The 15,127-nt window shown below is 34.1% G+C and overlaps 1 long non-coding RNA gene across 1 annotated transcript in view; it reads left to right on the top strand.

Annotated features, from left to right (window-relative positions):
* LOC120892782 (uncharacterized) overlaps positions 1–1,382 on the top strand; it is a 42,558-nt gene extending 41,176 nt beyond the window's left edge. Inside the window, exon 5 of the long non-coding RNA XR_013423642.1 lies at positions 1,033–1,382. This is a non-coding gene — a long non-coding RNA (uncharacterized LOC120892782). The remainder of the gene's footprint in view (positions 1–1,032) is intronic.
* The last annotated feature ends 13,745 nt before the right edge of the window (positions 1,383–15,127 follow it).

Below are 15,127 nucleotides of genomic sequence, written 5' to 3'. Positions count from 1 at the left end.
TGTGTGTGTGTGTGTGTGTGTGTGTGTGTACATACATAAATATATATTATACACTGTAAAGGGTACATTAAACCAATTTTTTTGTGAAAAAAAATTTTGTGGGACCTAGTATTTTTTAAGTAATTTTTAAGGTTGCAATCTTTTAAATGCAAATGTTTTAAATGATTTTTTCTTTAATTAAGAAAATTATTCCTCAAAGTATAGGGGCAATTAACTTTGAAAAAACATCAACACATTTCTAAACACTCACATCTTCCTTTAAGCAATTTGCTGTCTCATCATCACTCTGTTGTTTGAGCTCTAATGTATCATTTACTCATTGCAAAGATTCTTTATATGTAAGTTTCTTAGCAATCACTTTTGACTCTCACAATTTTTAATCCATTGCACTTTCATAGAAAATCCTCATGCCTGTAGGGAAAGCAAGGAATGAGAGATGGGTAAGTGAGAAATGAAAGGGGGCGGCCAGGCAGAGATATACAGGGGAGTTTCTTTGTCAGAGTTGACAAATAAAGGCCATCTCTCTATAGAGCAGAGAGAGAGGAGTGGAGAGAGGGAAAACAGATTTGAGTTGGGGGCTTTTGTGGGGCAGGCTCAGATTCAGAGCTGAGTGGGTCCTCATGTGGATGGTTAGGGGTTGGGTTGGTATGAGGAAGTGGTAAGCCTTTCTCGGAAAAGCCATTGGGCAGGACAGCAAAACTTTTTTCTTAACATGGTGGCTGTCACAGCCATCCAGATGCTAAGCAAGGACCTTAGAGTGCCTGTATAAACTCAACAGTTTACCTTTCTTGAACCTGCCAACAAGCAAAGGAACAAACTTTTTCTGTGAAGGGCCAATTTGTTTTGTCATTATTCAGTTCTGCATTAGTAGCACAGAAGCAGCCATCGATAATAAGTAAAAAGCAGATGGTATAACAGCGGTCCACTTTATGCTTTGAATATAGCCCTTGCTGCTCTCTGCCACTGCAACTGATTTTTTAAATGGAAATGTTTCTTTCTCTTCCTCTCTTGCTGCTTCCTTCCCCATTTTAGGCAGATTTATCTCTCCTGGAGTACACCATAGGAAGGAAGTTCCACCACAGGAAGGAAGTAATCTGGACTTTGGGGATGACACCAGAAGATCTCAGCAATGACTGTCTCCGAAATTAACAACTGAATTACAACTACAACAGAGAACCCATGGAATGTAGCCTTTGAAGCACCCTTTAAAAGCTGATCAGTAGAATCACAGCTTTTGGGACAGGAGTCCCCTGTGTTTCTCCTTTGCTAGCAAAGCAATAAACTTTCTTATTCCTTTTTTTTTCTCAAAATTGTGTCCTCATTACTGAATTGGCACTGGGAACAAGGACCAATCTTTCAGCAACAATAGTAAATAAAGAACATGGCTGGGTTCCAATAAAAATGTTTATAAAAACTGGCAAAGTGACAAAATTTGTCAATTTCTTTCCTAAAGCATTGTTTAGTAAAAATTTTTTTTTGTGGGGGGGCTCTGATCAAAGAACAAGTGCAATTAGAGGAGGAAAAGTTTGGTTTGAGGCTTACAGTTTCAGAGGTCTCAGTCCATAGAAGGCTGACTCCATTCCTTAGGGCCCACATGAGGCAGAAGTTCATGGCAGAGGAGTGTAGCAGAGGAAATTGGCTGAGGAGGTGATAATCAGAAAGCAGAGATAGCTCTGCTCAATAAGGACAAAATATATACCACACAGGCATGCCTCCAGGGACTCATCTCCTCCAGCAACATCCTACCTGCCTGAAATTACCATATAGTTAAATCTCTTATCAGAGGATTGATGCACTGATTTGGTTAAGACTCTTGTAACCTAATCATTATCATCTTTAAATCTTCTTGCATTGTCTCACAGGTGAACTTTTGGGAAACACCTCATATCTAGACCACAACAAGAAATAAATTAAAACAAAAAAATTCAAATTTTGCCTTTCATTTAGATGTAGCAAGACACAAGAAACTGCATACCTTGGAGGATAGAATGGGAGGGGAAAACCGTTTATCGGTGTATGTGTTATGTGTGTACATCTTCAATCAGTGGAGTTCAATATTTCCTGCATAGTAGAAAGCCCAGGAAAACTTTCAACGAATTAGATTTTTTTTTAATCTGATGTCCAGGCTACAGAGAGATGAATTAAATCAGAATATGTTGATTTTTTACCCCATACCAATATTTTAGATCCAACATGTAGAACAGATTAGATATCACTTCTTTAGCTGTAGCTTATTGAGAAGTGTCAAACACCATAAACACATTAGCACCTTGATGTCACTAGGAGCACTTAGATTCATTGGCAGTGTTCTTCTAGGTTTTATATCAACTAATTTGTTTTGGCCACTGCTTTGGCTCTGTTCCGTGAATCCATCTAGCTCACCTCTTTGGCAATTTATTTTTAAAATATTTATCACATTTGAACTGAAAACATTTCTTTTGTAAGATATGAAATATTTCTGCTAGGTTCACACTCTATTAAACTAAGTAAAAAGCCCTCTGCCCTCACACCTTGCTATAGCTAATCAATGAAAGGTAAGTCAGCTCTTACCCTTAATCAGCGAGTGCATGTGTCACTAGGTATGAGTGTGTAAAGTGAATGATGGGTAGGTAATTATCCTTTCTGGTAAGAAATTGCTGATCAATCATTTCCAATGTTCCCTTATTATTACTGTTTTTAGGTACAAATATTGGTGGAAACAGCTTCAGCCTCATGAGAGGACTCAACAAAATTGAATTTCACTTTTTTCCATAGGACCAGGGTGAATGGAATGGACAAATTGGCATTGTAGGAGTGCTTAGGCTGGGATGACCTCTACGTGGCTTGAGCAATTGGCTCTGGAGTACTTCTAATCAGAGTATTTATATAATACCATTCACAGAAGCACTGAGGACACTCTCACTGTTCACTTTGAAACCTGGGGGTTGCTAGAAGACATGCTAAGGGCAGTTTGAACATTGATTTTAGTTAGGGGGTAAAGATGTTCCATTTTTCACAAAACTAATATATTCTTTCTATGGATGATAATGACAAACTCAGTACTGCAGAGAGTATACAGAACTGAGCCTACCTGAATGGAGTGTGAGGAGGTTCATGCTGCCTGTGATCAGTTTGTTTCCGTGATAGCTTTTGGTTAAAACTCATGACTTTTACACAATCTGGAAAAATCAATACTTTCTGCTATACTATTCTGTGACCCACACTTTATTCAAATTCCCATACTTTGGGGCCTTGGCTTTTTTTTTTTTTAAATTTTTATTGTTGGTTGTTGAAAACATTACATAGTTCTTGACATATCATATTTCATGGCTTTATACTCTTCCTTGGATTCTGAATATAAGAAAACAGTGCAGAACATGCAGGTCTATGGCCCTGGTGAGTTTTGGGACATCCTTTCTAGTTAAAGGATGTTCTGGATAGTTAGAGAATGTCACCATTTATTTTCTTTTCAGAAGATTGTCATCTCACATTCTATTTTATTGTTTGCTTATGCTGCAATCAACTTTTGGTTTTATCTACTAGTTATAAGCTATTTTCTTAATATATTAATGTTTTTATTTTTCATTATCAATTTTATTGACCAAACTTTCTTAGGTTCTGTTATTGTATGCTTTCTGGTTTCTTAAACTGAGTGTTTAGTTAATTTATGTTCACTTTACAAAGCTGAAAAATTTCCTCTGAACTGCTCTAGTTGTATCCCCAAATGTCTCAATAATGTTACCTATAATTTCTGTTTTGTTTTTAACTTCTTTGAACTTAAGTAAGAGGAAACATTTTAAATTATCTTATCTGTGCTTCTGAAATTATCATAAATCATAAACAGTACAAACACTGTTCTGTGGCTGTAACAAAATAAAGCTAGACAACAGCAAAAAAAGAAAAATCAAGGCAAAGACATAGACCAAAATCCATCCTTTTGTCCCCTTTTCTACAAACCAGAATAAAAATGTAAAATATAAATAAAATATTATGAATATTCTTATGATTCAATTGTAAACAACCTTAAAATACCTTTAAAAGCAAAGAAAACTTACTTTAACATAAAAGAAAATGGGAAAAAATACTTGTTAGTTTCTATATCACTATCTATATGACTTGTTTCAACCAATAGTTTGTGAAATGGGTGTGGTGTCAAATGCCTGTAATACCAGTGACTGGGAAGCTGATGCAGTAGGATTATAAATTCAAGGCCAACCTCAGCAAGTTAATGAGACCCTGTCTCAAAAAAAAAAAAAAAAAAAAAAAAAAAGCTGAGAATGTAGCTCAGTGGTAAAGCGCCCTTGAATTCAATCCCCAGTACCTACTTACTGAATGTCAAAAAAATATTTTTTGTTATGGGCCAGGATACAAGGGCAATGACTAAATAGACTCAATTTTGCCCTGAGACTCCCTATCATGTAAGAAATGCTTCTTTCACTGGGACATCCCACCTCTGTAACCATCAACAGTTGCTTAGCATAGCATGTTTGGCAACAGAAATGGAAATTCTTTTACATTATAAAATTGTTCTGTTTTTGGTTCCCATTTTTCTTGTACAAATGTATCCTATTAGAGAATTATTGCTTGGAAATTGGTAACCGTTCTTTAACTTGTACTCAACTAGGGATGTTTTGACTCACTGCCCCTTCTGCTTATGATTTTAGATCTCATGATGTTTGTTTATGGTTTTGAATCATAGCAGCAGTCACTTATACTTAATTTGGTTTTGGACTATAAAGGTGTGCTGTAACCCTTGGAGGGGGTCGAAGGGTGAAGATATGCAGGCTGCCCCTTGACCCACCATATGGTGGATCCAGACCACCAGCTGGTGAATAAAGTTTCTGTCTCCTACTTTAAGATCGACTCGGTGATTTATTGCAATCTTGTCATAACAGCTCCATATATCAAAGCACCAATACCACTTCTTTTAGTTCTGAGAAAGTAAGGGAATGAAAGGCAGAATTCAAAGGCATATAACTAATATTTTAATCATTAAAATTAAAAAGCTCAGAGAAAATGTTGAGTACAATTTACATATAACTATTATGGGACAAATTCAACTGAATAATATTTTTAGAAGTTGAACAAAATATCATACCATTCATTAAGAAAACAAAGTAATAAATAACAAGTAGAAACTCATTAAGAAAAACATTTGGAAATAATGTAAAATGTTGTGAATTATTTTCAGTGATGTAAATAGAAATATGAATTAAAAGAATATAGAATATTAAAGGAGAATTGAACTAGAAAAACAAATGGGATTAAGAAATAAACACTTTGGGAGCTGGGGTTATAGCTCAGCAGTAGAACATTTGCCATGCACATGTGAGGCATTGGGTTTGATCCTTAGCACCACATAAAAATAAATAAAATAAACAAAGTAAAGATATATTATCTTTTAAAAAATCTTTTAAAAATGTGCTAAAAAATAAACATTTTAAGAGATCCTGAAAGTATTTAGCTAAGAGAGTTAAAGAATTTTACACAATACCTTAAATATGACTTAGTAAAATCTGTGCTGATTGGAGTGATTCATTATACAATGAAATCAGGTGTCTGTCTGCCATCAGGTGTCTGTTTGCCAAAAGATATTTTAAAAGTAATATAATTAAGTTCCTCTTAGAGGCAATAAAATAGGAAAAAATGCCATAAAAATAAGAAAAAGAGAAACATGAATTATGAGAAATCTTATTTATGAAATCCTAGCTTAGAACTGAAAAAAAAATTCTTATTTCATTAACGAAAAAGTCTTGTATAATGCTGGATGTCCAAGAAAAAGAAAGGTAGCAAAGTGCTTAAATTTTATGTCTTTTAATCCTTATACTACCAAAACAAGGAGCCCTTAAGTAAGATCATCTTATCTGGAAAAGCATTTATTTTTTTCCAGATAAGTACTAAATATTTATAAAATCTTGTACAAGTTAATATTATATGATAATATATACCTATGTGTTTCTTTCTTTAGCCTCTGATATTGGTGAGATGCTAGCTTTTAAAATTAAATTAGAATGATTTATGACTATAGATTAAGGAAATAAATTTTTTATTTATAGATGTAGTGATGATTAGCTTGGAAAACACATTTCTGCTTAGTAAGAAATTTTAGTCATGGCAAATTCACTGCTTTAAGAAAAGCCTAGATGGCTTCCATTTCTATTCTCCTGTTCAGAACTGATGTTTGACAGTTAATTTTCCCCATGGTCTTGCATATGATAGCTTAGGGACCAAGCTTCTGCCCACAACAGCACTCTGTTTTGCTCTTGGATTTTGAGTTCTCTGTTAGCCTTTACATCAGGTTGGCAGAAAGACAATATGTAAGATTCTGCAGGTAGTTTTCATGGATAAGGCCAGGAATATATAACATTACTTCTGCCTAACTCCAAGGTAGGACTTTGTGTGTGAGTGTGTGTGTGTGTGTGTGTGTGTGTGTGTGTGTGTGTGTGCAGGCCCTTGAGCTTGGCAGCTGGAACATTATTTCTGTGTACTCAGGAAGACTACAAAGTAAAGTGTAAATACATAGAGATGTGTTAAAATACAACAAATCAATGATTTTCTTATTTAAAAATTTTAGTATAGTTAAGAAATGTACAAAAATAATATACTCAATTTACAAAAGCCAAAAAAAATGAAAATAATTAGAAATGTTTTAAGTATGTATGAAAAAGTAAAAAATAACTAAAAGTATCTGAATAATAATACAGTATGATCTGACATAATATTATAATGGAACATATATTCCCATTTTAATCTATAAATTTGACATATTTTTATGATATAACAATGTGAATTTATAGCTAGAAAAGCTGATTCTAAATTCACATTAATTCAACAAAAATTTCAAGAAATTGTATAAAAATTAAAAGAAATAAGGAGTTACTACTATTTCTACTAAGTGTTAAAACTAATTTAAAGTTTGCTGGAATAAAAATAGATTTAGGCAGTAATTTCACGCTTAGAAATTTATCATATAGATAAGTACCACATAAAAACTTTACAGCCAGTACTATAATGGAACTGATCCATCTAGTTGTGTGCCCAGTCTTTGAGAATAGATGACCACTGTAACCAACTATAATGAATGTGCTGTGATGAACATTCACTGATAGCAATTCTGTAAACTATATTTATTGCAACAATGCTTATTATACCAAAAATTCAAGAAAATAACAAACATTGCTGAACTAAATAAAAATTGATATGATACACAGCCATGAAAACTATTAGGTAGTATGGCATAGTCTCTGAGACAAATCATTATCTTTTTTCAGGTGCATAGAAATGTGTACATTAGGCTACCATTTTTCTTTTTAAATTTTTTTTCTACTTTGACATAAGAATATATTCAAACATAGTACCCTATATGTAGTTTTCCCCAATAGTTATATTTTACAGAATTATAATAAAATGGTATTCAAACCCAGAATTGGCATTGGTGCAACATGTTATATAGTTTTATGTCATTTTATCATATATAATAGCTACTGCAATGTAAATAGAGAACAATTCCATCACTGCTAAGAGCTTTCTCATGCTACGTATTTATAAGCACCCTCCTCCCTGTCATGAGCCATCCATGGATGTGTGTGTGAGTTATGTACAGTTGAACGATATGAGGGAACTGATCTGGTGTTGCATACTGATTGAGCTGTGTGATGCAAGTGTGCCTTTCCTCTTACTTTGCCTGTGATCTAACACAACATCGGAGATGGGTGTGACTTGTCAAGATGTCAATCAATCTGCGGACCACAAGATATCACAAAGCAAGACTCCACCTTCAAAACCCATTCCCTATCTTATTTGGTGAAGAACATTCCATTAAACCCCCTTTGAGTGTATTCCCCCTATAAAATAAAGAATCCAGGTGTACCCTCTCTTTCTAGCACTGTCCATTGTGGAGCTGACCCCTGGGTCACAGAACAGTTCCACCCTTGATCTTAGAAACTCATGTTCATGTGCTGTGTGGTTTCTTTGCCATTTTCTTAGTTATTGATACAGCCAGCTCCTTTAAACCCAGCTCATCTCATTAACCTGACAGCTGGTGATACCTTCCCATCCTACTTAACCTCTGGATACCACTAAAATCTGTTTTACAGATCAATGATATTAACACTTCAAGAGTGTTATATTGTAAGTCACTGTTTGAGGTTGGCTTTTTACTCAGAAAAAAGCCAGGAGATCCATCAAAATTGTCAATAGTTTGTTCTTTATATTGCTCAGTAGTATTCCATTGTGTGAATGTGCTATTGTGTGAATTTATCTATTCATTCATCAAGGCACTTTTGTTTTATTTCCAGTCTTTTGCTAAAAGATACAAAAAATAAAGATGTGAGGCTAGGGGTGTTGCTCAAGTGGTAGCGAGCTTGCCTGGTATGCATGAGGCACTGGGTTTGATTCTCAGCACCACATAAAAATAAAACAAAGATATTGTGTCCACCTAAAACTAAAAAATAAATATTTAAAAAATGTCCAAAATAAAGATTTTATGAATAACCATGGGAAGATATTTTTAATGACATTTGTTTTCATTCCTCTGGTATAAATACCAAGGAGTACAATTACTGGTTGTACCCATGGCAATTTCATTTAATATTTTGAAATTACAAAACTCATTTTCCAGAGTGGGTGTACCACTTTACATTTCCACCAGCAATGTGTGAGAGACCCATATTCTTTGTATCTTTGTCAGCATTTGGTGATCACTATTATTTAATTGATATTATCTGCTAAAATTATTTAATTAAATATTTTAAATTAAACCACTATTTTTACAATTTAAAAATTATCATTTTGTGTTTTAGCTGTTCTTGAATGAGTTCAGTGATAGCTCATCTTAGTGTTAATGATAGTAGGGTTGAATATCTTGTCATTTGTTTGTTTTCCATCCATAACATCATTTTCTGTGAAATATCTCTTCATTATCTTCTGTTCATTTTTAAGTTAAATTGTTTTTTTTACAGTTGAGTTTTGCAAATTCTTTATATAGTATTTTTAAATATATGATTTTGCAAATATTTTCTCCAAATCTGTAGTTTATCTTTTAATAGGGTCTTTCATGAAATAAAAGTTTGAATGTTGATGAAATCTAATGTAGCAATTTTTAAAGTATTGTACTTTTCTGTCATTTCTCAAACCTATTCTACCAAGCCCTATTACCAAAAATTTTCTCTCCATTATTTTGTAAAATTTTTAAAAAATACTTTATATATACATCTGTGATCTTTTTTGAGTTGATGTTTGTACAAGGTGTGAGACATTGTTCAAGTTCTGAAGCATTTGTTTGTTTTTTCACATATAGACATCCAATTGCTCAAGCACCATTTGTTGCAAAGTCTCTTTGATCTTTTAAATTGCTTTTACTTTTGTCAAAAATCAGTTACCTGTACTTTGTGGAGCTATTTCTGGATTCTCTGTTCTGTTCCATTGATCTGATTGTGTCTGTCACTTTGCCAATACCTTGCAGTCTTGATTACTGTAGAGATAATTAAGACTTGAGATCAGGTAGTGTGTTCTCTTTTTTAGAATGTTTTAGCTGTTCTAGTTCTTTTACCCTCTGTATCACATGTTTGTCACTTTGGGAAAAATTAACATCTTTACCATGCTGAGTTTTCCAATACATGAACACATATTTCTCACTTTATTTAGGACCTCTTTGATTTGTTTTAATAGTTTTACAGTTTTCAGCATTAAAGCCTTGTACTTGTTTTGTAGATTAAAACCCTATCATTTTCTTAACATTTCATTATATTTTAAACTTTGGTTTCCATGTTTTCTTTGCATGTATATATATGTATGTGTGTGTGTGTATGTGTGTGCGTACTTTGTCCAACCACCTTGATGAAACCTCTTGCTAATTCTAAAATTTTAATTTATTTTTTATTGATTCCTTGTGAATTTTCTATGTAAACCATCATGTATACTGTAAATGGTTTTTAAAAATATTTTCTTAGCAATCTTTGGTTTTATTTCCTTTTGTTTCTCATTATACTAGCTAGAAACTTCTGTTCTGTGTTGAAAAATAACAGTGAGAATGATATCCTCACCTTTCTTCTGAACTTAAATGGAACTCATTCAGCCTTTTACCATTAAGTTTAATGTAGGCTCTAGGTTTTTGTAGATGCTTCTCTTCAAGTGAAGGAAATTTTTCTTCTGTATCTCGCTTCTAAAGTTTTTTTTTTAAATTATAAATAGGTATTGAATTACATCAAAAGCTTTTTCTACAAAAACTGATATGATCTTGTGAGTCTTTCCTTAGTTTGTTATGATGATGCATTTTTCCATTGATTTCTGTTCATTGAACCAGTTTTTCATTTTATATCCCTACAAACACTCCTGTTCATAGTATATTTCATATATTACTGTTTTCATATATTACTGTTTTCATATATTACTGAAATATTTTTGGTAAATTTTGTTAAGGTATTAGACACACACACACACACACACACACACACACACACACATAAATAGATCAATAACCCTAATGACTGTTTACATTGATCTAGAGACTAGGTCTAGATCATAGAACTAGATTTTAATATCAGTGTATCAAAAGCATTTGATTCTTTTATGCTTAGAGAACATACTTTATATGATATAATATTTATTCAATTTTTTAAAGGCCCAGAATATAACCTAAAAATGGTGTATGTTCTGTACTGGGGGAAAATGCATATATTCTGTTGTTTGGAGATAGACTGTTGTATAAATGTTTAAAAATACTGTTGGCTGTTGGCTTACAGTCTTGTATTTTTCTGTGTGGTTGTTAACTTATAGTCTATTTGTTTCATCAATTATTGAGGAAAGGTTGTTGAAGTCTTTAATTATAATTGTGTATTTGTATATTTTGTCTTTCAGATCTACCAGGTTTTGATTCACACTATTTCACAACACTGCTATTTGGAATATAATAGCTTGACTGTTTATCATTATAAAAAGTGATTTTATCTCTCACAATTACTTCATCTGGTATTGAGACAGCCATTCCAACTTGTTTTGATTGATGTTTTTGTGTTGTGTCTTTTTAAAACCTTCTACTCTTAACCTAAGTATGTCATATTTTAAATGAATTTCCTTTGAATGTCATATTTCTGGGCCATTCTGTTTGTTTGTTTTTGTACAACATGCCACTCTCTTTTTATTGGCACATTGAGACCACTGACATTTAATATAGTCATTGACATGTCAAGGCTTAAATCTGTCACTTTATTTTTATTTATTTTTTTATCATTATTTGTTTTCATTGTTTTTCCTGTTTTCTTTCTTTCTTCCTTTTTAAAATTTTTGCCTCATTGGTGGTTACATGAACATGTTCTAGAATTCTATTTGGATTTATCTCTAGTTTTTTTGTTTGTTTTTGTGAGGCAAAGGTATATTTAGGAAGGTAGACACACGTTCAAGGAAGAAGATGGACTGTCTGGAGAGTAAGTAGCAGCCCTGACTTGGGCTGGGGGTTCAATATTTGTAGAAAGACTGTTTTAGGGACTGGACTGGAGGTGGATTCAGGGTGGAGCTACAATTTCTAACCAGTTTTACTGTGCTTGTGTATTTCCCTCATTTTACAAGGGCACCAGCCAAGGGTGTGAGTCAAGATTTGTAACTGTTTTCTGCATTTAGTGGCTTGATTCTGTATTTCTATAGCCTGAGGATGTCTCCCTTAAGATCTGTATTTCTCTCTTCTTTTTCTAAATCCCTATCTCACCCCCACCCTTCAGATTTTGATCCACAGTCTTAAGTATGGGGTTAAGATCTGTCTTCTAGCAAGGAATCAAAGTGTCATCCTAACTGTTTTAAAGGAGATAGACACTGGTCTCAGTTGCAGGAATAGGTTGATATTCTTGTGTTGTCATCCTCTTAACATGGAATTGTTGTAGTCTGGAAGATACAAGCTTTATTATATTAAAAAGACCTGAGGAATAGGAGCAGAAGTATAATTAGCAGAGGTCCTAACAGTGGAAACAGCCAAGTTGATGAACATAGCCTAATTCCATTTTAAGATTGGGAGCCATCTCATCACAAAGTCATGAAAAGTTCATTTCTGTTTTACTCTAAAATATTAAGATTTCTATTTGGTCTGACCACACTCTGTTGTTTAAACTTGTTTGGAATTCCTGCCAGTGCTCTGAACTCACCCATGCCTGGCTCTCTTTGACCAGATAACAGCCCTCCCTAAAACCTCGGTGGCTCCTCATAAATTCTGATGTTGGAATCTCAATTTACACCCTACCTTGAAATTTTAAGCCACTTAGATCACAAACCTGCTATCTGCCCTTGTATTATGCTTGCCAGAACCCTGTTAGCTATAAGTTCCCAAGACACCTACCTTTGTAAATTTTTGTGCTATAAAAACCTCCCTGCTCTGAGAGCTATCACTGTTTTCTGATCCATATTTTGAGTGAGGCAGTTGCTGATCAGATCTCTTGTGTACACAATATAAGCTTCCTTTAATTTGGTTTAAAATTGGAGTCAGTGGTCTTTTCTTTGCATTGCTGGTTCAACAAAGTGAGTTTAGGTAAGTGAACATTAGTGGTTCTATTTACCTGTACATGTCTCATGGAGCTGGATTTTTTAAAGCAAGTCTGTCAGATCAGAAAATTAACTCGGGAAAAACATCATTTTAGTAGTCTCTTCTGATTATTATTATCAGACACTCGTGCATAAGATCTCTTTTTCTAAATTCTTTCTTACTTTGTTTAGTTTGACACAAATGTACAGGTTACATTTAAAAGGACAAGTCTATTTTAACGTCCATTTATGATTGTTCTTTAGTTATAATTTCCTGCTGGGTGTTTAAAATCAAGTTTTTCACACATTCACCTTGTTCCTATCTACTGTTAGGATCAGCTGAGGTCCCTTAGGGTTACTTTTGGGAACTTGTGTGAAGCCTCTTGATTCTTTTGGTGTTCCTCTACCAGCTATGCCACCTCCCAGGAGATTACAGGGTCTTGCTGACCGAATATGGCTTCCTATAGAAGCATCAGGGACATTTCCCTTTCCAGTGACCTTCTCCTTTGCAGAAAATGTGCACTGGTTGGCTTTCTGTTCTTTCGGGTTCTATTGAGCCCCCTGATCAGGAGGTAAAGTGATTACCCAGAGTTGTAGGACACTCAGAACAGTTCCTTTGCTCCCTGTGTCCTAGCTGAACTTAGAGGGCAAGGAACAAAATATTGGCTATCTTTTCCTTGACCCTTTCACTTCTTTATTTTTGGTTCCCAAGTTTTGGTTTCAAACAACCAGCAAGTCATTTTCACTAGTAACTTTTTTGATGTTGTTTTTTTGGTAACACTTGTATATGGACAGCATGCCTTTATTTATTTTTATATGGTGCTAAGGATTGAACCCAGTGCCTCACACATGCTAGGCAAGTATTTTGCCATGAAGCTACAACCCCAGCCCCTCACCAGTAATTTTAATGTCTATAATTTTATAGTTATCCCTTACACTTGACTGAGGTTAGTATAAGTACAAGAAGTAAAACTTTTATCCTATTTTGTCCTATAGGTAATGGCTTATCATATCAAAATAACTTAGCTTGTTCTGTTAGGCTTTATCTCTAGTGTTTTTGCATAAGTCTCTTTGTACAGCATCTTTGGTGGTTGCTCCAGATATAACACTGAAGCCAGAATTAGATGGGCAGTCAGTATAGATAGGTAAATCAAAGAAGCCAATTTGAGTGAGTTCAGGAGGTTGGAGACTGCCCGCTGAGGGATTGAAATTTTAATTCCTTCAGAGCCCTTCCTCTACCTTTATCAAGAACCTGCCACTCCTCCAATCTGTTGCTAAAGTAACCTGTCCCAGGAATTGCCCCTCCCTATAGGGAGTTATAAAAATTGTTAATTAATGTGTCATGGGCTGCTCCATCCAGGCCTTCCTCCATCCATCTGACCATTCCCCTGTCCATCTGCTTCTCACTTTTTGGCCATTCCACAGAGCATCTCCAGGCCTAGTCACACAAGAGATAAGGGGAAAAGTGCAGGAGAACAAAGAAAGCCTAGGACATAAAAAAGGCAAAACACTCTCACTTCTTGGGATTCCAGGATACCAGCTAGGGTCACTTCTCCCTCCTAGAAGTCGATGTTACGCTTGTCTTGGGGTGTTTCTGTAATCTTATACTTTAACAAGTGAGGGAGGAGAACTCATCACCTGTACCTGGCAGTATCAACACTACTAACTGATCAAAATCTATTATTGCCAATGTTTTACCAGTTATAATGACATATAGAAAAGTTATTGCCAGTTATGTCCCTTCTCAACTTACTATAGTTATCTTAAATATTCCCTTTACATATACCGAGAACAGCATTAGACAGTGTTACAATTTTTTCATAACTCAATAAGAGAAAGTCTATAGTATTTTCTTTTAATTTTTTCTTACCATTTTATTTCTTCGTTTTTGTTGTTCTGGTATCCCTTATTTTATGATTTCATTTATTTTTAGAGAACTTCCTTTAGCTATATTTTTAGAATAAGCCTGCTGCTATCAAATTCTCACTTTTCATTCTTTTGAGAAGGTTTGATTTTCCTTTATTTCTGAATGCCATTTTTCTGTCTATAGAAATTCTAGGTTGACAATTCTTTTCTTTCAGCACTTGAATTGTGTTGTCCATTTCAGCTTCTATGATTTCTGATAAGAAACTTATTGTGATTAGAAATGGTTTCCTACAGGTAATGTGTCTGTTTCTCTGTCTGCTTTCAAATATTTTCCTTCATCATTGAATTTCAGAATATTGACTGTGAAGCGTCTTGCATACATTTTTTTTAAGGTTTACTTTTTGGCGTGTTCACTCAGATTCTTAAAATTGTAGGTTTATGTGCTGATTTTGTTGGACAGATGTGGAAAATATTCTGTCATTAGTTTTCAAATTCTTGTCAGCTCTATCTTCATTATCCTTTTCTCACATAACACCAATATTCCTGATCCACTGTTTTATTCCCCTAGTTTATTTTTTGATGTTTCTGATTTGTTTTGTTGTGTCTTCAAGTCCACTGTTTCATTGCTTTGTCCTTTTTCTTTAACTATTGGGTCCATTTTATTTTATTTTGTTTATCACATTTTTATTTACAAAAATTTCTATTTGATTCTTTGTTTATAATTTTTGTTTCTTCATTACATTTTTTGTAGGAAATAGGATCTTGCTGCATTACATTG

This window comes from Ictidomys tridecemlineatus, chromosome 7, assembly GCF_052094955.1.
Source record: "Ictidomys tridecemlineatus isolate mIctTri1 chromosome 7, mIctTri1.hap1, whole genome shotgun sequence".
In the NCBI taxonomy this organism is placed as follows: domain Eukaryota; kingdom Metazoa; phylum Chordata; class Mammalia; order Rodentia; family Sciuridae; genus Ictidomys; species Ictidomys tridecemlineatus.
The sequence above is the reverse complement of the archived record's forward strand: the minus strand, read 5'-3'. Positions and strand labels throughout refer to the sequence as shown.